Genomic DNA, 24306 nt, shown 5'->3' on the forward strand with positions numbered 1-24306 from the left:
TTTACATTAAATACTGTGCATTGCATAAGTAGTCTAGTTTTAAGACCAATGATGGTTTACATTAAATACTGTGCATTGCATAAGTAGTCTAGTTTTAATACCAACGATGGTTTACATTAAATACTGTGCATTGCATAAGTAGTCTAGTTTTAAGACCAACGATGGTTTACATTAAATACTGTGCATTGCATAAGTAGTCTAGTTTTAAGACCAATGATGGTTGACATTAAATACTGTGCCTTGCATAAGGAGTCTGGTTTTAAGACTAACGATGGTTCTCATTAAATACTGTGCATTGCATAAGGAGTCTGGTTTTAAGACTAACGATGGTTCTCATTAAATACTGTGCCTTGCATAAGGAGTCTGGTTTTAAGACCAACGATGGTTCACATTAAATACTGTGCCTTGCATAAGTAGTCTAGTTTTAAGACCAATGATGGTTGACATTAAATACTGTGCCTTGCATAAGGAGTCTGGTTTTAAAACCAACGATGGTTCACATTAAATACTGTGTCTTGCATAAGGAGTCTAGTCTCAAGACTAACGATGGTTCACATTAAATACTGTGTCTTGCATAAGGAGTCTGGTTTTAAGACTAACGATGGTTCTCATTAAATACTGTGCCTTGCATAAGGAGTCTGGTTTTAAGACTAACGATGGTTCTCATTAAATACTGTGCATTGCATAAGTAGTCTAGTCTTAAAACTAACGATGGTTCTCATTAAATACTGTGCCTTGCATAAGGAGTCTAGTCTTAAAACTAATGATGGTTCTCATTAAATACTGTGCCTTGCATAAGGAGTCTAGTCTCAAGACTAATGATGGTTCACATTAAATACTGTGCCTTGCATAAGGAGTCTGGTTTTAAGACTAATGATGGTTCTCATTAAATACTGTGTCTTGCATGAGAAGTCTAGTCTCAAGACTAACGATGGTTCACATTAAATACTGTGTCTTGCATGAGGAGTCTAGTCTCAAGACTAATGATGGTTCACATTAAATACTGTGCCTTGCATAAGGAGTCTAGTCTCAAGACTAATGATGGTTCTCATTAAATACTGTGCCTTGCATAAGGAGTCTGGTTTTAAGACTAATGATGGTTCACATTAAATACTGTGCCTTGCATAAGGAGTCTAGTCTCAAGACTAATGATGGTTCTCATTAAATACTGTGCCTTGCATAAGGAGTCTGGTTTTAAGACTAATGATGGTTCTCATTAAATACTGTGCCTTGCATAAGGAGTCTAGTCTCAAGACTAATGATGGTTCTCATTAAATACTGTGCCTTGCATAAGGAGTCTAGTCTCAAGACTAATGATGGTTCTCATTAAATACTGTGCCTTGCATAAGGAGTCTGGTTTTAAGACTAATGATGGTTCTCATTAAATATTGTGCCTTGCATAAGGAGTCTGGTTTTAAGACTAATGATGGTTCACATTAAATACTGTGCCTTGCATAAGGAGTCTAGTCTCAAGACTAACGATGGTTCACATTAAATACTGTGCCTTGCATAAGGAGTCTAGTCTCAAGACTAATGATGGTTCTCATTAAATACTGTGCCTTGCATAAGGAGTCTGGTTTTAAGACTAACGATGGTTCACATTAAATACTGTGCCTTGCATAAGGAGTCTGGTAACGATGGTTCAAGACTAAGACTAACGATGGTTCTTAAATACATAAGTAGTCTAGTCTTAAAACTACTGGTTCACATTAAATACTGTGCCTTGCATAAGGAGTCTAGTCTCAAGACTAACGATGGTTCACATTAAATACTGTGTCTTGCATGAGGAGTCTAGTCTCAAGACTAACGATGGTTCACATTAAATACTGTGTCTTGCATGAGGAGTCTAGTCTCAAGACTAACGATGGTTCACATTAAATACTGTGTCTTGCATGAGGAGTCTAGTCTCAAGACTAACGATGGTTCACATTAAATACTGTGTCTTGCATGAGGAGTCTAGTCTCAAGACTAACGATGGTTCACATTAAATACTGTGTCTTGCATGAGGAGTCTAGTCTCAAGACTAACGATGGTTCACATTAAATACTGTGTCTTGCATGAGGAGTCTAGTCTCAAGACTAACGATGGTTCACATTAAATACTGTGTCTTGCATGAGAAGTCTAGTCTCAAGACTAACGATGGTTCACATTAAATACTGTGTCTTGCATGAGAAGTCTAGTCTCAAGACTAACGATGGTTCACATTAAATACTATGTCTTGCATGAGGAGTCTAGTCTCAAGACTAACGATGGTTCACATTAAATACTGTGTCTTGCATGAGGAGTCTAGTCTCAAGACTAACGATGGTTCACATTAAATACTGTGTCTTGCATGAGGAGTCTAGTCTCAAAACTAACGATGGTTCACATTACATACTGTGTCTTGCATAAGGAGTCGATTCTCGCGACTAATTTTGCGAAGTGATTCTCAGTTTCTAACATTCGCTTCCAGATTACAATTTAAGCCTTAGGTATCCGAATGACAAAACTGTAATCCATGATCAAAATCATATCTCTGCACAAGAGGCAACATATTGTGTTCAAAATCTTGATTAGCGATATTTCTAGTTGACTGAAAGTTGATTAGCAATTACTGCTTAATGTTTTAAAAATTGTGCAGCGATCTCTGAAATTTGTGTAGTGAATCGCGACGCGATACTGAACAAAATGTTACCTGTATAAGGCATAGTCGATAGGATGTTAGACAATGTCATGATCCACTATCAGGTGCTCGTTCTCAGGAGGACTGCCAGTCCTAGGAGATCCATAACAAGATCTTCCTAGTGGTCCCTTAAGCCACCATATAATGAGTTCCCACATCCTAACTACTTGTAGTTGGTAAAGTGTTCACTATTGCTGTGTGGGTCGTAGGATTGAACCCCTTGACAGACCCATAGGGTTTCTTCTGGTTCCAGCTAATACCCCATGACTAATATATCAAAGACTGAAGTATGTGCTGTTCCGTCTGTGGGAAAGTGCATACAATTGATTCCTTGCTGCTAATAGACAAATGGTGTGAGTTTCCATTGAAGAATGTGTCTGAATTCTCAAAAGTTTGATATCCTATGGCTGACAATTACACGTAATTAATATCAATGTGCTCTAGTGGTGTAGTTAAACAAAACATTATTATTACCATGGCAACACCTAACATGAGAAACAGAATATGTATATCAAATAAATATATCCTTCATACATCACGTTGATAGTATATGCAAAATAGTAAATTTGTTATTGTTGTGGATGTATATGATCCAACTTAAAACTGCGAGATTTCCAAGTCTTGATACCGATATTGCATGCACTCTCTAATTCACAGCCTCATTACCCGATGGAAACATTAACGGAAATATGTTGCTTAAGAAGGGTTAGATGTTTAAACTTTGGCAATAATGAATCCCAAATGAAGCAGCCAGACCACAGCGTTCCCATACCAGTGACAAAATAATATTCATGGATTTTTTCAAAGATGCAATCATCTGTTATGATCATCAAAAATGCCTGGCATACATAATCCCTGGAAACAAAATGACATTCAGAGACGTGGCTGTCTAAAACAAAGGATTGTGACATGGCTCACTGGCAGAGTGCTCATCTAATGTGTCTTCGGTCCGAAGACGTCATTCCCATTCAGCCGACCCACTGGATTATTTCCCATTCCAACTAATTTGTTTATGACTAGTTTATCGAAGTTTGTTTTGTTTCATGATACCACTAGATCACATTGATTAAATAATCATCGGCTATTGGATGTCAAACATTTGGTCATTTAGACATGTATTCTTCAGAAGCAACCCAAAACAAATGTTGTAGACAAAGGACTTTTTACATGCACTTTCTCAAAGACAAAACAGCACATACCATGGCCTTTCATATACCAGTTGTTGGATGCTGGTTAGGATGTAAAACCCCCCCAAAAAAACAACCCCAATAGGTCTGCCAAGGAGGTTTGATCCAAAAATAAATGTATGTCCCAATCGCCACAGGTGAGCGCTCTACTGACTGAGCTGGATCCCAGCAATTTTTTGCAGGAAATGTTTTATTTAACGACGCACTCAACACATTTTATTTACAGTTATATGGCGTTGGACATATGGTTAAGGACCACACAGATATTGAGGGAGGAAACCCGCTGTCGCCACTTCATGGGCTACTCATTTCGATTAGCAGCAAGGGATCTTTAATATGCACCATCCCACAGACAGGATAGCACATACCACGGCCTTTGAGGTACCAGTCATGATGCACTGGCTGGAACGAGAAATAGTCCAATGGGGCCCACCAACGGGGATCGATCCCACACCGACCGCGCATCAAGCGGACACGATACCACTGGGCTACGCCCCGCCCACCCAAGCCATTATTTGTATACCAAAGACTGTGGGGTGTTCTCTCCTACTGTGGGAAAGTGCATATATTATAAAAAGATCATTTGGTGCTGTTCTGCAGGAGTAGCCTATGTGGTCGACAGCAGGTTTTCTCTCTCTCTCCTCTCTGGACCAAGTATTGGTATAACCATGTTGGACACCAAATAGACATGTAGCTGTACTTAACTTGTGCAGAGGTGTCATTAAACAATCTCCTCTTTTCTGTTCAGAGTGGCACGTAGCCCTGTGGTAAAGCGCCTGCTTGATGCATGGTTGGTCTAGGATCGATCTCCAATGGGTTATTTCTCGTTCCAGCCAGTGAACCATGACTGGTATATCAAAGGCCATGCTACATGCTATCCTGTCTGTGGCATGGTGCACATAAAAGACACCTTGCTACTAATGGAAAAATATATCAGGTTTCCTGTCTACAACTATGTCAGAATTACCATATGTTTCATATCCAATAGCCGATGATTAATGAAATCAATGTGCTCTAGTGGTGTCGTTAAACAAAACAAACTTTAACTTTTAACTTTTCTGTTCCAGTCTGACATCTGGGTGAATTTGAAGCATATACTTAATAAAGCATAAGCCATGACAGGTGCACTTCACCTAAGATAACACAACATAAAAGGTTTGGGGTTTTTAAAATCCATTTTGGTAATGATCAAATGATTTTATGTTAACTTCTGATAGACATGCAGGTGCACATTTGAACATGTATCATCTAAATAGTCACCTTCAAAACATCTGTAAACACCATACACAAATTAATAATAATTGCTAGACAGCAGTCAACCGCATTAAAAAAAAGAATTAAAAAAAAATCCCTTCTATTAAAAACCACCAGCATGATAAACAAGATGTAGATTCTGTTCTTCTTTTTTCAAACATGATCTTTACAACAAGGAAGCAGGTAACACAAAGGAATGTAGAAAACCCCATTCCTTTCCAGTAGATGAGATATATCACAAAAGAAAAACCTGACTTTGAAACGTAATGACAAACTTTTTAATACAATAACTACACTGACAGTTTTTGCACTCTGTTGATTTTAAATACGAACCATGTTTTCTGGGGCTTTGTGTTTTCAATGGGAATGATGGGACGTAGTGTGGGGTCGCAGGTGTCACGGTTTCCATTATCAAACATTCCGTGGCATGATGGAGCAGCTAAAAACAATATTTAAAGCTGCTCAGTGATGGATGCAAAATGAAATTATACCGTGAGATTCAAGCTGTTTACTGCTTTCTTATTCGCACAACGACAACTTCAAATCAATCCCACTTGTATTTTTAATGAGAATTCGGCTTACACAGTTAACAAGTACACATGGTATAAAAGAAGATGTCTTTGTGGTTATTAAACTATAAAAACTTTCAAGATGTGTCAAACAAGATTAGTTAAACATATTTGTTCAGATCATGAATATACTAAAACTTGGCAAAGTAGCTATTTGTAATATGTCCTCTTAACAAAACATGCTTTTTAAAAAACCTTTCATTGCGTAGAATTAAAGAAGAATTTAAATGGTGAACACATTTTGTTTTTAATTACTGTGCCAGACATGTGGTTAAGAAGCACACAGATAATGAGAGAAAACCCACTGCCGACACTCCATTGACTACTCAGTACAATTAGGTCAGAGGGTTTTACATGCACATTCAAAGCAAGCTGTTGTAGTGCACACCTGTTATGGGCACAGGTGTCAGCCTTGGCTGGCTCCTGTGTCCAGAACAGGAAAGGGGTTGGGGTGGGTGATGGAGGGGACTGCCTGCACTGGCAAGTGCAAGAGAGCACCAGCAGCCTGACCAGGGTCGGTAGCAGGTGGGGGTGGTGGGGGTGGTGGTGTTGGTAGGTTTAGTGCTATGGGATTTTGAAAGTGCCATAGGATTGCACAGTTAGAATGAAGGAATATGGACAGGATTTTTTTAACGGTCTGCAAAAAAAAAAAAAATGCTGTTTAATTAGTAGCAATAAATCTTTTATATGCATCATCCCACAGGCAGGATAGTAGATAGCACAGGCTTTATTACACAAGTTGTGGAGCACTGGCTGGAATGACAAACTGCCCAAACAGTCCACCAGCGGAGATCGATTCTAGATCCATCACCTACCAGGTGAGCTCTTCAACACTGGGCTAAGTCTCACCCCACTTGGCAAAGTAGCTATTGCAATTCATCTTTTAATTAAACATGTCTTTTGAAAACCCTATTATTTGCATAGATGTCTGTGGATAAAAGTAAAATATTTCAGAAATTACATGTATGTATTATCCCGGGAAATGGATTAGTGCTTCTTAATACATTTAGACAGAATTTAAAAAAAAAAAAAAATAATAATAATAATAATAATATGTAATAATAATAATAATAATAATAATAATAATAATAACAAAATAAAATAAATAAATAAATAATAATAATTTAAAAAATAATAATAAAAAGTAACATAAAAAATAATGTATCTTTTGTTCTCAAAAAACTGTATCTGAAATTACCCACCAAATGTGTGACTTAAATTGAAAAAAAAAAGAAAAAGAAAAAAAGAGTTACCTCCCCCTCCTCCAATGACCAAGTTATTAGTACACAATAATTGTTTGCAAGACAGTCCCTATCTGTTCTAGTCTTCAAACATAAAATAAGATGTTAGTTAAATAAAATCTACACACAAAGAATGATATATTACACGTTGTCTTATCTGATCAATTTGTCTCCCTTCAAAACAGAGTTACTTGCTCCTACTCTACTGACCAACCTATTTCAGTAATTATATGGAGAAAAAATGGCTACTCTCTTTATCTGACACAATGCTGAAATAAAAAGTAAGAAAGAATATTTCTAAACTTCTCCTAGATCACCTGACATAACGAGGTTGGACAGTACATATACATTTTACTGTGGTGATACAATGCACATTGGCATCATCATGCTCAAAATCTTCTATCCAGCAACTGAAGTTTATTTTGTTTAACGACACCACTAGAGCACATTGACTTATTAATAATTGGCTATTGGATGTCAAACATTTGTTAATTCTGATATATATATGTATCGTCTTAAGAGAGAAAACCTGTTACATTTTTTTCATTATTAGCAATGGATCTTTCATATACATCATCCCATTGACAGGATAGCACATTCCACAGCCTTTGCCTACATGCAGTTGATTTTGTTGCTGGTTTGCTGGGTCAAACGACTGAATCTCCCCATTGGGTTTTTTCAGTGCCCCGTGACTGGTATATTAAAGGTCATGGTATGTGCTGTCCTGTCTGTGGGAAAGTGCATATAAAAGAACCCTTACTGCTAATATAAAAATGCAGGTTTTTCTCTACATACTACATGTCAAAATGACAAAATCGTTGACATCTACATGTAATAGCTGATGATTAATTAATCAATATGCTCTGGTGGTGTCATTGAACAAAACAAACTGACTTTTTTCTTGCTGAATTACTCTAAAATGTATTATGCAGGTTTTCCTATATTCAAAGTATTGTTTATACTGCATGATTTTAACAATAAAACATGGTTATTTCCCCGTTCTTCACTGACCAGCTTATTACAGTGTATTTTGACAGATATATTATATATTATGTACTATACTGTTCTGTCATTTTAATTACAATTGTGAGTTATCTCCCCTTTATCAACTGACCAATTTATAGTTATTGATTACCAAGATGACAAAATAGCCACTGTCTTTAGCTGGCCCATTGCTCCAGCGTAAAATAACAAGGAGTACTCAGAGATAGCTTACCAGAAAGAACTACAGATGTATATTATGTACTATGATTGTTCTATTCTTTTAATTACAATACCGAGTTATCTTCTCCTTCTCGACAGACCAACTTGTTATAATTATTGATTAACAAGAAGATAAATGGCCACATTTCCCTTTTCTGACTTGGTGCTCAAGTGTAAAATAACAAAGAGCACTGAAGCAGTGACAGTTTACAAAGACAGATTTATGAATTTTAATTAGTTATCTCCCCCTTTTTAACTGACCAACTAATTATTGATTACCGAGCCTAATATTCTTGCATAAAATGTCAAGGTGCACTTCAGTGACGGGTTACATAAAAATATTTATGTATTACATATATAATACTATGCTGTTCTATCCTATGCATTTTAATTATAGAATTACTTCCCTCTTCTAAACTCGCTAACCCATTATTATTGATTACCAAGAAGATAAAATAGTCATGTTTCCTTCATTTGACCCTCTACTCTTACAAAAGAACATAGCATTATATCACAGAATGTCTCTGCACACAAAGAATTATATATTAAACACTGTAAACAATTCATTAAAAAAACCTCACCAGATATCTTTTTTCTCATCCACTGACCAAATGATCACGTGATCACTGACCAAATGATCATATGATCACTGACCAAATGATCACATGATCACTGACCAAATGATCACATAATCACTGACCAAATGATCACATAATCAATGCCCAAAGGATCACATGATCACTGACCAAATGATCACGTGATCACTGACCAAATGATCATGTGATCACTGACTAAATGATCATGTGATCACATAACACAGACCAACATTTAGTGCATCATTTATGTCATATTACTTTGCAAATATACCTCATCCCATTCCAATAAATGCACCCACAACTGGTATATCAAAGGCATGTGCTACCCTGTCTATGTGAAAATGCACATAAAAGATCCCAGAGACAGGACAGCATTTACCACAGCCTTTGATATTCTTGTCATATGGCACTGATCGGGACGGGAAATTCCAATTAGCAATGCATTCACACTGATCTGAAGCATGGGTTGTGCCTTAAAGGAATGAACAAATTTACATTTTTAATTTCTTGCTTCATTTCAATATGGGGTGGGATCCAGCTTGGGGTTTAGTACTGAACCACTCAGTGCCCATGACTGGTATATCAAAGGCTGTGGTATGTGCCATAGAAAATGCATATAAACCATGGAAAAATGTATAGCAGTTTTTTCCTGAAAACTACAGACCAGGGTCCTAATTCACAAAGGTCTCTTAGGCTCTGCTAGACAACAAAGCATCCTCTTTGTAAGTCTTTTAGCATTGCACTGCGAGATCGCAAAGTTGCGAGAGTTTAGTGAATTAGGTCCCAGAACCATAAAAAAATTGACATTCACTTAATTAGTGTGCTCTAATGGTGTTGTTAAAAAAAAGCAAATTTTACTTAGTATTTTAAAATTGCTTCCACAGGAGTCAAGACAGTCATTCAAATATTAACAAATATCTAGAAGAAAAAAAAAAAGCAGAATTCCAGCAGCCGTATATTTCTGGACTGTGCCACCAATACCACTTATGTTATTACCCATAATTACCCATGACAGTAATATGGCTATATCGAACTTGGACAATGTCATTCATAAACAGAACCTCAAAACATTTGAGTTAACAGTAAAATGTTGAAAGACTGCAAAATCCTTTTTTTAAAAGTGATGACCAATTAATTTTATTCTTGCTTCCATCCATCCATCCATCCATCCATCCATCCATCCATCCATCCATCCATCCATCCATCCATCCATCCATCCATCCATCCATCCATCCATCCATGCTTTCTTTCTCCCTTCCACCTAATATCAACCAGTTAAAGGGAGAGTAAACTCAAACATGAGCATGTTGGAAAGATGCATACCCGGACCATCAACACATACTGACACTTAAAGAAATGAAAAACATGTAATTTTAGTGTTAATAAAAAAACGTGATTATTCCTGCTAACTGGGGGCAGCCATTTTCTTTTGTTTTCGAGGCATCCGGTACTCTAGCTTGGGGTAAAATGACGTCAGTTCCGACCAACTCCTATATGCACAGTGTAAATAAAAGCAGTAATTTACGACAAGGCGCTTCTTTTTGATCAACCTGACTTGTAAAACAACATAAATGACGTGATAATATAATAAACTATTGAACTAAATGTATTTCAAGTTGCATTAACAGAACGAAACGGGGTTATAATATTTTTCTCTGTTAAATAATCCAAAAGAAAAATGTACACTATTAGGCCTATTGGTATGCTACATTGGAGAAAAAACGACAACCCACGATACCAAAGTGATACTTTTCTTTTCTTTGGGACTGTGGACTGTTCTGTGCATTTTAGATGGGAAAGTCTATTTAATCAATAGTTTTACAGAACTATTTACAGTAATAAACCATGTCCATTACCATTTTAGGGGCAACAGGTTATTACACAATACCGGTATGTATTTTTGTGTCTAGACAATGGTAATTAATTGGCTCGTCGGATTACCTATCAAATACACACCTGCCAATCAGGAATCACAGAATAGACCAATTTACTAAGAAAACAATTCGTGTATTATTTTAGTATGTAGGTTAATGCATGGACAAAACATGGTACTTTTTTCAACTTGTTGTATAGCCACTTTGACAATGGTGGTTTATTTTGTACTGAAAAATAATATATACTTATTGCTGGCTTACTGGGATGGTTATTATTACAGAACATTGCAATGCATGCCTATTTTATCATCCCACAAAAACCAGGTACATTTATTTCTCTAGTTCTAAGACTAATTCCTGATGTTACATGTTAAGTATTACGTAACCACCGGCTCGCCAGAGGGCGTATTCACTGGGATGGTACAAAATGGTTGCACCCATTTAACCGTTTTATTAATTAACTATAAGATTATACTTGTTGATATTAAGCAATAATGTGCATGATATATTGTTGAATATGCCTACCAGTCCAAAAGCCTTGCACGAGCATCCCTTTAAAGTCAATCCATCCATTCATCCTTGCTTCCATCCACCCATCATACCACACTTTCATTCTCCCTTCCACCTAATATCATCCATCCTTGCTTTCATCCATTCATTTATCTTTACTTCCATCCATCCATGCTTGCTTTCACCCATCTATCCTTGCTTGCTTTCATCCATCTAACCATCCAGCCATTCATCAATATTTGCTTCCATCAAACCATCCAGTCAAAATCCATCCACCCACCCACCTAAAATCTATCCACCCACTCAAAATCCACCCACTCATCCATCCATCCATCCATCCACCCAATAATCCACCCACCCACCCTTTCCAGCTATTTCTTTCCTTTCATCAGTAACTGACTGTCTCTCCATGTTTTACCCACACCGAGGAAAGTCTATGACAACAATTATCTCACCATGTTTTGTTAATGAGACAGTTTTTGGAAAAGAGAACGCAGAAGGCATTAATTCCTACAATGTCAAATCAGTTACTGTCAAAACGGGCTTTAATTGTCGCAACGTCTTGCAAACAATGGCCTGGTGCTGGAACAATAGTGCGTCAGATGAAATGTCACCCACGAGCTGAACGAATGCGGAGATCTTCAAGACGTATTTAATCACTGCGGCCAACGCGGGCCACGTGAACCCCTTCTCGGGAAGTGGCTTATTTTCTCACTTAAATTACTACCATTATTTTGTTTTGGTCTCGTTAATTGAGATCACATGGCAATCAAGGTCCTCTGTTTCTGCTGTCCAATCAAAAGCTATATAAATCTGAAGGCTTCTTAAAAGTCTCATCTATATTTAATAGTAGGGCATGGTGCTTAAGCCAACAGCTTGCAGACAGACAGGTACTGGGGCTCACTTGCAGACCGACAGGTACTGGGCTCAAATCTCACTTCAGTTCTAAATCCTGTTTAAAAATGAAGAGAAAGGAAAGTACTATCTGTTTAGTGACACCGTGACACACTGTAAACAGTTCATTTGGTGTCCAATATAGGATCGCTCCAGCCAATGCACCACGACTGGTACATCAAAGGTCATGGTATGTGCTATCCTGTCTGTGGGATGGAGCACATACAAGATCCCTTGCTGCTAATCGAAAAGAATAGCCCATGAAGTGGCGACAGCAGGTTTTCTCTCTCAATATATGTGTGGTCCTTAACCATATGTTTGATGCCATATAACCGTAAATAAAATGTGTTGAGTGTGTGTCGTTAAATAAAACAAAACATTTCCTTCCTTCCTTCCAATATATGATAGATTATTTTGATATTTGGTTCAGAAAAAGAAATCGAGGAAACCCACAACTGCCTCTTGAAAAAAAAAAAAAAAACCCTCCACCAAACTATGATGTACCCTGCATCGGGCACTGGCAGGAATGGGGACAAAAACTTAATTCATGTGAATACTCTACTACTGAGCTACATACCATCTCCAACCCCTCGCACTAATCACACACACACACACACACACACACAGACACACACACACACACACAGATACAGACACAGACACAGACACACAGACACAGACACACACACAGACACACACACACACACAGACAGACACACAGACACACACACACACACACACACACACACACATACAGACAGACACACACACATACACACACACACACACACAGACACACACACACACAGACACAAACACAGACACACACACACACACAGACAGACACACACATAATGATAGACACAGCCACACACATACACACACAGACAGACACACACACACACACACACATAAAAAAAAAACCCCAAAGGTTAGACAGAAGGATAGACAGACTAAAAATGGAATACTTTATTACTTTCTGAATTTACACAAAACTTTTTATTCAATTCAATTAAAGTTAATGATATGCCCCCCCCCAAAAACCAAACCCACCAAAAATACATGCCAAAACCAACCCCCATGCCCCCATCCCCAAAAGACCCCAACAAACCCCTAAACCACCTAAATTATCAAGGTATCATCAACCTGGCTAAAAAATATTTTAACGATGATTAGTAAAATATATTCAACTTTATGAATAAGTTAATTTTTTTTTTTTTTAGTTAACTCAATTTTATTATTGCAGTTTACTTAACTGATAAACACATCTCTATGCAACTTTACAAGTTGATGACATCATCCCTGACACACACACACACCCCTCCCAATTAATAAATAAATAAATGCAGTTATCACCAAACTGATAAAAAAATATATATAACTTTACTCAAATACCAACATGTATGCTTACAGTTTGAGATAAAATTCTCACAAAAGCACTTGGAAAAAAAAGGAAATAAAAAGGAAAAAAAACCCAGAAGAAAACCAGAGAACAGTAGCACACATGTGGATGATCGGGCTGGCTTTTTAATAACACGTTTTTTATATACATACTTAACCCTTTATGCAAACATATTGTGCTGCACACGGCCAGGTACGTGTTTAATGATCTTAAGTTTCAGTGTTAGCCAAACTGTCATCAGAAAAGCTAATATCAAATTCACATCCGTTCCATTGTACTGGCAGATACTAGCTAATTACATGCGCACCCATTAGACTCCTTTCCCAGGGAGAAAGACCTGAATAGGCCGTAAGTAGGTCAGCGGCAAGGTGCCGTAACCCTGACTGACCCCTACAGATAATTACACAAAGACCTCCGAAGGTGATTAGTCCAATCAAAAGAGGTGTGTCTGGCTTTTCGCAATGCTGGGACAATCGGAGAGCTGTACAGGTATTTGAGGGGCCCAATTAGGGTGGCGTGGTTGATTAACCCATTTTTATTTTTTTTCTTCTTCTTCCCCTAGTGCTTTGATTCAGTGGTGGATATGAATGCTGTGTGATATCTCTGACAAGAGAATGAAAGCTACAATTGGTTTTTAGATTGATCACCTGGCTGCAATAGTATCTCTATTAATGATTTAAATTTTTATAGAAAATATGAAAATCCTTGGTACAAGCCATTAATTAAAGCTAAAGTTTATTTTGTTTAATGACACCTCTAGAGCCCATTGATTTATTAATCATTGGCTATTGGATGTGAACCATTCAGTAATTCTGAAATATAGTCTTAGAAAGGAAATCCGCTACATTTTTTCTTTAATAGCAAGGGATCTTTTATATGTATCATCCCACAGACAGAATAACACATACCAGGGCCTTTGATATACCAGTTGTGGTGCACTGGCTGGAATGAGAAATAGCCCAATGGGTCCACCAAAAGGGATCGATTCTAAACTGACCAGTGCATCAAGAAAGTGCTTTACCACTATGGACTATGTTCCGTGGGATATGAATGCTGTGTGACATCTCTGACGAGGAAATGAAAGCTACAATCAGTTTTTAGATTGATCACCTGGTTACAATAGTATCTCCATTAATGATCTAAGAACAGAAAATAAGACAATCCTTGGTGCAAGCCATTAATTAATTTATGATGATATTAATTAGGGGCTCTTAAAAAGTCTATAACATCAAGCTGGAAGTTGGGTTAATAGAGGCACAGAAATTGTGACTGGGGGATACAAGGAAGTTTGTTTTGTTTAACGACACCACTAGATCCCACCCCTGAGCAATATTTAAGTCGTTTCTCATTAGTCAGCAAAATATCGACTCAGTTAAAACAAAACTGTCCAAACATATAACAGCATTGAGGGGCCCAGTAGTAAGGCTCTTGCGGTCGGTTTAGGATCAATCCCCGTTGGTTTAGGATCGATCCCTGTTGGTTTAGGATCAGTCCCTGTTGGTTTAGCATCAGTCCCCGTTGGTTTAGAATCAATCCCCGTTGGTTTAGGATCAGTCCCCATTGGTTTAGGATCAATCCCCGTTGGTTTAGGATCGATCCCTGTTGGTTTAGCATCAGTCCCCGTTGGTTTAGGATCAATCCCCGTTGGCTTAGGATCGATCCCTGTTGGTTTAGGATCAGTCCCTGTTGGTTAGCATCAGTCCCCATTGGTTTAGGATCAGTCCCCGTTGGTTTAGGATCGATCCCTGTCAGTTTAGGATCAGTCCCCGTTGGTTTAGGATCGATCCCTGTCAGTTTAGGATCGATCCCTGTTAGTTTAGGATCAGTCCCCGTTGGTTTAGGATCGATCCCCATTGGTTTAGGATCGATCCCTGTTAGTTTAGGATCGATCCCTGTTAGTTTAGGATCAGTCCCCGTTGGTTTAGGATCGATCCCCGTTGGTTTAGGATCGATCCCTGTCGGTGGGCCGATTGGGCTATTTCTCATTCCAGCAATGCACCATGACTGGTATTTCAAAAGTCGTGGTATATGCTATCCTGTCTACGGGATGGGACATATAAAAGATCCCTTGCTTCTAATGGAAAAATGTAGCAGGTTTTCTCTGTAAAACTGACTATATGTCAAAATTACCAAATGCTTTTACATCCAATAGCGGATGATTAACAAATGAATGTGCTCCTGTGGTGTTGTTAAACAAAACAAACTTTCTTGTATCCCCCAGTTATAATGTCCGTGCCTCCAGCTTGATGTCATGGACTTTTTAACATATATATACTTCCAGACAAGTGTAGAGGGTATGATCACTTGCCTTTCCAAGAGAAGACTAATAGTATGTACTGCCCTGTCAACATGTTTACTGCCCTGTCAACATGTTTACAAACTTCACTTTCGTTTATTACATGTTACCATTCATTTGTCAATTTGTCAAACATACAGTATAATCCACTATCTACAGATATTCAATTTGTCAAACATACAGTATAATCCACTATCTACAGATATTCAATTTGTCAAACATACAGTATAATCCACTATCTACAGATATTCGTTTTAAATAAACATGAAATGGTTTATTTTTATAAGCAGTACAATCACAGTTGTATTATTTTGTATTGTGCACAATAAGAAAAAAAGAAAGAAAAAAAGAAGAAAGAAAGCTATCATATGCCACAACACCAGTTTTCATTTGAATACGTCACTTTTATTACACTGTGGTGTACAGTCACAAATATGCATACAGATATGTGAAGTAATGAGCGATCGAATTGCTTTAGATAGCAGAGGGATTTTGATATTCAAAACAGATAAAAGTGACAACAGGTAATAAAACATTTGTTTTGTTTAATGACACCACTAGAGCACAATGATTTTATTAATCATTGGCTATTGGATGTCAAACATCTAGTAATTTTGACATATAGTTTTAGAGAGGAAACCTGCTACATTTTTCCATTAGTAGCAAGAGATCTTTTATATGCACCATCCCACAGACATGATAGCACATATCATGGCTTTTTTGTGGTGCACTGGATTGGAGCAAGAAATAGCCAAATGGGTCCATTGACAGGGATCGATCCCAGACCAACCTCGCATCAGGGGAGCACTTTACCACTGGACTACATCCCACCCCTCAACAGGTAATAAAGACAATAACCAACTCACTATATGAGGTGTTACGATTATCTGTTCCTCATGAAATAATGATATACAAACTCGGGTTTACAACATTCCTTCAATCAGGATAGATAATCTGTAATTCCTCATCGCTCGTTAGTTATTCTCTAAATATTTATGAAGATCTGTGCACAAATACATACTGATATTATTACCAATTTAATACATGTATTGACAGCATCTCATGTTTACCAAATAAAAAAGTATGTTTGTAGAATTGTAATAACTGGATTTTCACCCATCGATATGTCAAGTACATGTATTGGGAATAGTAGGATCAAACCAATGAAGCAAATACTCTACATGCACTGAGTCCTCACAAACAACCGTGAAGTACTGCACCTGGTTATGGTAGTGGTTTATTGAAATGCTGTACATTTACAGGTAAGAAAGCAATCAATCAATAGATCAACCATTTGACATACTGTCACATCCACTGAAGGTTCAAGCATGTCTGTCTTGGGCACCTGTTCTGAGAGTTATAGAAAACGTGTCTAAGACAGATAACATCCTCTCATGGATTCATGGGCAACACATTTAGGGGTGTAGTATGGTATGGAATGGGCTGGTGGTGTGTGTTGGGGGAGGATGGGTCAAATATGGATCTAACATACCCTTTCATCTACATTTTCCCTGGACACCTATGCGAATAGTCTAATATTGCACTGTTTAGGGAAGTTCATCAGAACCTTTTAAACCTTCTCCGGCCTAAGCCCCCCCAAGATAACTTCAGAGTATGTATTCATCGCCTACTACACTTACCTCTCGAATTCATTAAATACATTGCAAACTAAGTCAAAATGTTTAATGAATATAGTTCTAACTATCAGAAAAAATAGTCTGGCATTGGGGGGGGGGGGGGGGGGGGGGGAGAATTGTATTCTTGAGTGTTGTCATTGTTCAACAAGTGGAATAATATCAAAGACAGTGGAATATGCTCTTACATAACCTGTCAGTTTCACTTGAACTGCATGTCCAGGACAAGATACTTGAACCGTAATTAGATATATGTAAAACCATCAAATACTATATCATATTTAACAGTCTTTTATCATAGTTCCAAGTGCCATATTTCACTATCTTGAACAGAAATTTTGTGTGTATGGTTTACAGATCAAGTTTGAATTTCATGGGGATTTCCCCGTTTTTTTAATAGAGTTATCACGCTTGAACTTAGGGACATATTATAACTATCCGTGTCAGAAAAACCCCCCCACAAAAAAACCCCAACAAACAAATGTATAGCCTTTACACATAGAGGTACAGATCAAGTTGGTGTTTCGTGAGATTTGCCCCTTTTTTAACAACACTACTGATTGTACACCATAACTTCACAGTGATGCAATCAGGATAACAATATTTCTGAGAGAGTAATATTGTAAAATGTTAACATTGTTTTGTATGCATATAATTATTGGGAGGTAAAATCCAACATGGGCTTCTACAAACATTAAGATGTCAAGAAACAATGAATAAAAAAGACCGATATTCTACACAAGAAAATATCTTTAATATATAATTTGAGTCATTTAAAAAGGCTCTGCTAGTTGAAAAAAAACATCTTACAAAAGCTGAAAATTCAGGACCATCTTTTTAATATTCTAAAATAATAACTTCACTTAAAGGATAACATGTTGTGCTGCCAACAGTATTAAATGTTTGCAAAAGTATTAGACCACCATCAGTGGGGTTTACAAATATTAATCCAAGGACTTGTTTTACAATTGAGATCCCCGGGCACCCCTTGCCAACAAATCACTGCATATCCATAAAACTTTTGAGGTTTTATTCTTAAGGGGATTTATTTTATGTGAAGATAAAAAGGAAATAAATTCCAAAAAAAGAATTATCAAAGATTTCGAGTGGAATGACTTTCCATAAGCTTTCTCCACACCTAAAACCATATTAAAAAAACACATTGCTTAATCTGCTTTAGTTTCCAATCAACACTTGATAATTACTTTTCTTTTCTCTTCATTTTTAGCCATGCATTTCTTAATACAATTTTTTTTATATATAAATTTTAATTTACACCAATACTGTCAATTTGCTTTTCATGACGGCTGTGAAGCCATTTTTCAATCAACACCGTTTCAATACAGACAGTATTATAGTTAATCCACATCTGTTGGAAAAACCTAACAGAACCTCTTTGTGTGAAAACAGGTTTCTATAGCTATGCCGGCCACTTGAAAAGAATGCCTCAGTGAAAAGGCTGGCGTCTATGCTACTAATTACAAAGCTGGGAACATAGACTTATTATGAGCAAACACACCTAGATTTCACAGTTGCCTCCAATTACACAAGGCATCTCGGGGCCGCCGAATACCTGTGCACTTAAGTCACAAACAGTTGTGTCTTTTCACTGGCTGCTGTTTTAATTATGTCCTGGCCTGCACTTGAAACTTCTCTGATCGCCATAAAGCAAACAGTGCCAATAAAAGAACCCAGTAAATTATTATATGTCGTAATTTATAATTCGTCAAGTGCCCCGGTGAGGTACCCAGCTGTAATCAAAGTTCACATTAATGTTTTATCTTCGGGCAATATGTTAATGAGGGACAATAAAGTGCACCACGTTTTCTTCCTTCTTTTTTTTTTGTCCTTCTGTCTTTTGTGTGAATTCATCTGGGACTATACTACAAGGATAACATTGATGACTCAACATTTTAATAATAATGCTTTCTATATTGATAATCATTTTTTAATGGGGGTTATTTAGTGCAATGAGAAGGCAGAGGATGCAAAGAATATTTCTTTAACAACACCACATTTTAAACTATGGCTATGTGGAAAGGAAAGGAATGTTTGTTAAAGACACATCAATATATTTTAAACTATGGCTATGTGGAAAGGAAAGTAATGTTTGTTGAAGACACCTCAACACATTTTAAACTATGGCTATTTGGAAAGGAAAGGAATGTTTGTTGAAGACACCTCAACACATTTTAAACTATGGCTATGTGGAAAGGAAAAGAATGTTTGTTTAACGACACATCAGTGCATTTTAAACTATGGCTATTTGGAAAGAAAAGGAATGTTTGCTTAATCACACACACACACACGCACAGATGCACACACGCACGCACACACACACACACACACAGAGACACAGACACACACACACACACACCACTTATTATTCATTAAAAAAAAAATATATATATATATATATACTCTTCCAAAAAAGTAGGGGAACCTGAAATATTAATGTGAATATCAAGTATTAGACCAACCATACGTTTTGACCACAGACATCCTAGTAATGAACGTTCAGGTCTGTTTATGAACACACTGAAACAAACTCCATAGTTTGCACATGCATCAAGCAGTTGCCCCGTACATGAGTGTGGGGGTGTCATTCTGGATTTTGACAATTTCCAGGATGGTCGATTAATCACTGTGGAACATTATTTCTGTTAATCTTTTTAATTCTGTTGATCATATAGTTGTTATTGTTTTGTTTCAGTCATTTTTATTGTTTGAATTTGCGATGTGGCATATGCAACGCGATGAGCGTCTACGGGCTATTGGCATGCTGTAATCTTCAGTAAAAAAACAACCAAATTTTCTTTTTGCTTTTATCTAAATGAATCACAGAGTCATAAATATCAACCATTTGAAACAAAAGTGTTACATTCAAAATAATATATACAGATATAAGAAAAAACTTACTTTATAATGCTCAGATCCACCAATATTCAATTGCAGTTATTCAAATTCAAACCAAGATATGACTGGAGGAAAAAACCAAAAAAAACATTAGCAATCATCACAAAAATTGTAACTCTTCTCATAAATCAAGGTCAGAATAAAATACACATGTATAAATTTTTTTAAAATCCAAAACAAAACAAAAACAAAATAGATTAATAAAATTCAAGTCCAGACATGAAATCTAAGCATAGTACATATATACACAAATAGCCATATCTGCAATGAATATATATATAAAAAAAACATGGTTAAAAATAGATATTATAAGATAAGACATGTGCCCAATGTTGTAAACATGCATATATGTACACACTGTCAACACCATAATTTATACCAGAAATATCACATTATTTTAATTTGGATCTCTTCTTATAATATCATAACTTTTGAAAAATTACCGGCCTCGGTGGCGTCGTGGTTAGGTCATCGGTCTACAGGCTGGTAGGTACAGGGTTCGGATCCCAGTCGAGGCATGGGATTTTTAATCCAGATACAGACTCCAAACCCTGAGTGAGTAAACCACTTGCACCGACCAGTGATCCATAACTGGTTGAACAAAGGCCATGGTTTGTGCTATCCTGCCTGTGAGAAGCGCAAATAAAAGATCCCTTGCTACTAATCGGAAAGAGTAGTCCATGTAGTGGCGACAGCGGGTTTCCTCTCAAAATCTGTGTGGTCCTTAACCATATGTCTGACACCATATAACCGTAAATAAAATGTGTTGAGTGCGTTGTTAAATAAAACATTTCTTTCTTTCTTTTAAAAATTATACACGTACACCTATGTGAGAAAACACTTTGGGAGATTTATATCACACAGTAATATCCAACATATTAAAGTTCAATTTCGAGACATTTCACTGGCTGCTCAGTGATAATGACTGATATGTCAATATCCAAACTGTCCAATGAAATTAACATTACAGATACTGACTGCTACTAATGATGTCAAAGTTAACTGCATATAGCACCAGAGCAGTAAATAACCTAGTTTGAAGACTTTTATGAATTGTTTTCTTTTGAATATGATATGATTAATATGTCTGTGGGATACCATTCACCATACAACTTATTGTTAAACATGGGTTAAAAATGTATTGAATATACATTTTGAAACTATACCAATAAGATAAATGGTATTCAACAGCCACTCATATACATATACCTGTAATTCTCTATGTCGCCATTATCAAAGCTTTGCACTTCTCTTTCCAAACCAGCTATTTTTTCTCTTAAAGCATTCAGAAAATGTTATAGTCAAAAATGTAGTCAAATACAATTACTCCACCAGAAAATAAAGGCTCATCCTGACAATAAACATGTTAACTCTCAAAATGGTTTTTCTTGCAAATTTCTAAATTCAGTTTCAATTAGTATTCAGCCATTTGCCAACTACGTAACAACTTAAACCCTGAAAATATGCATACAAACAGATACTTCTTACTCTGGAGTCAGTAAAACCGACTGTTAACAGATGAACAATACATTTAATACCTTCCCTGATACTAAAACAATGTTATCTCACATCACCATAGTTAAACTAGTTAGTATTAGGTATATTCACCTTCAACTAACATAAAGGTCAGATGTTTTATTGCCCATAAACATCACCTGGACGATGTGATGTGGTAACTACTATTACAATACTATTTCAGTTTATATTAAGTACAAAATTTCAGTTAGAACAGACCAGTAACAAGGTTTAATAATTAAATAATGTTTTAGAAAAGAAAAAAGACAATGTAATACATCTAAAATTGGAGATATGTGCCATGTTGTCCATGCTAAACTACACATAAAAGAATCCTTGCTGCTCTTTAGTAGGAACAGCCTATGTGGAAGTAGCAGGCTTTCTCCATCTCTGCCAGTCTGTCTGTCTCTTGTGCCAAAATAACGATATGTTAAAGGGCCAATTTTTTTGGTGTGTGTGTGTGTAGGGGTGCACATTTTTTTCTTTTTCTGCTAAACTAATCTATCAACTAACAAGTGTAATTTATGCTATTAAAACTACTCAATAGCATACCCTATCACTTATTTTAAAAATTCTTTAAAGGAATGCTTAAGCAAGGCTTTTGGACTGGTATGCATATTCAACTATATATAATGCACACTATTGCTTAATATCAACAAGTATATTTATAAATTTAATTAATAGAACGGTTAAATGTGACGGCTATTGTATATAATGGGCGCAGCCATTTTGATCCATGGCGAGCTGGGGCCTAATTCACTAAATTCTCGCAACTTTGCGATCTCGCAATGCAATACTAAAAGACCATGCTAAACTACACATAAAAGATTCCTTGCTGCTCTTTAGTAGGAACAGCCTATGTGGAAGTAGCAGGCTTTCCCCATCTCTCTGTCTCTTGTGCCAAAATAACGATATGTTAAAGGCCCAATTTGTTTGTTAAAAAAAAAAAATTGGGGGGGGGGGGTGAAGGGGTGCACATCTTTGTCTTTTTCTGCTAAACTAATCTATCAACTAACAATACTAAAAGACTTGCAAAGAGAATGCTTTGTTGTCTAACAGAGCCTAAGAGAACTTTGTGAATTAGGCCCCTGGTGGTTAAGTAATACTTATCGCATAACGTCAGGAATGAGACTTAGCATTAGAGAAACAAATCTACCTGGTTTTTGCAGGATGATAAAATAGTCATGCATTGCAATATTCTGTAATAATATACATCCCAGTAAGCCAGCAATAAGTATATATCATTTTTCGATACAAAATAAACCACCATTGTCAAATTGGCTACACAACAAGTTGAAATATTTATACCATATTTTGTCCATGCATTAACCTACGTACTGAAATGATACACAGAGTGTTTTCTTAGTTCATTGGTCTATTCTGTTGACTCTACCTGTGATTCCTGATCGGCAAGTGTGTATTTGATTGGTAACCTGATGAGCCAATTAATTGACGCTGTCTAGACACAAAAATACATACCGGTATTGTGTAATATTACCTGTTGCCCCTAAAACGGTAATGGACATGGTTTATTACTGTAAATAGTTCTGTAAAACTATTGATCAAGTAGACTTTCCCATCTAAAATAACAGAACTGACCAATTACATAGTCTCAAAGAAAAGAAAATTATCACATGGGTATCGTGGGCTGTCGTTTTTGCTCCAATGTAGCATACCAATAGGCCTAATAGCGTACATTTTTCCTTTGGAGTATTTAACAGTGAAAAATACTATAACTCCATTTCGTTCCGTTAATGCAACTTGAAATATATTTAGTTAAATAGTTTATTATATTATCATGTCATTTATGTTGTTTTACAAGTCAGGTTGATCAAAGAGAAGCACCGTGTGGTAAATTATTGCTTTTGTTTACACTATGCATACAGGAGTTGGTCAGGAGCTGACGTCACTTCGCCCCAAAGAAAGAAAATGGCTGCCCCCAATTAGCAGGAATAGCCACGGTTTTTTTATTAACTCTAAAATTACATGTTTTTCATTTGTTAAAGTGTCAGTATGTGTTGGTGGTCCGGGTTAGCATCTTTCCAACACATAAGGCTCATGTTTTAGTTTACTCTCCCTTTAAGTTGAACATTGCATATCTCCTTTGAAATATGTAAAGTAATAAGTCACTACTGTATGTTCAAATTTAAATTCAACTTTCAGCACTTGATTGTTGTGATTAGCAGTGAGGGATCTTTTGACAGACAGTATATACCATGGCCTTTGTTACACCAGTTGCGGAGCACTAGCTGGAACACAAAATAAGTCCAAATGGGCCTCCGACAGGGACCGATCCTGAACCAACTGAGCATCAGGTGAGCACTATACCAGTGGGCTACATCATGCATTCATTATCTTCTGAAAAAGACTGAACCACAGCCATCCAAATCTGAAGCAAGAACTCTTAATCTCTTGTAGTAAGATCAGTGCTATTAAGAACATTTGCCCAAAAAAATCTCAGAATATGTGGTACAGAAAATGTTCTTGGCATTCTTTTTCTTAGTCATAAATGATGCAATTACAAATACTTCAATATCTAGAAGTGAACAACAT

General features: G+C 36.7%; 1 protein-coding gene across 1 annotated transcript in view; it reads right to left on the bottom strand.

The window, feature by feature from the left end:
* The window catches only part of LOC121389463, a 74060-nt gene that overhangs the window by 20438 nt on the left and 29316 nt on the right, over window positions 1-24306 (bottom strand). The window contains exon 3 of the mRNA XM_041521100.1: window positions 20242-20303. The gene's annotated coding sequence lies outside the window, so the exon portion shown is untranslated. The remainder of the gene's footprint in view (window positions 1-20241; window positions 20304-24306) is intronic.

The sequence above is a fragment of the Gigantopelta aegis genome, chromosome 14 (assembly GCF_016097555.1).
Source record: "Gigantopelta aegis isolate Gae_Host chromosome 14, Gae_host_genome, whole genome shotgun sequence".
Classification (NCBI taxonomy): Eukaryota; Metazoa; Mollusca; class Gastropoda; order Neomphalida; family Peltospiridae; genus Gigantopelta; species Gigantopelta aegis.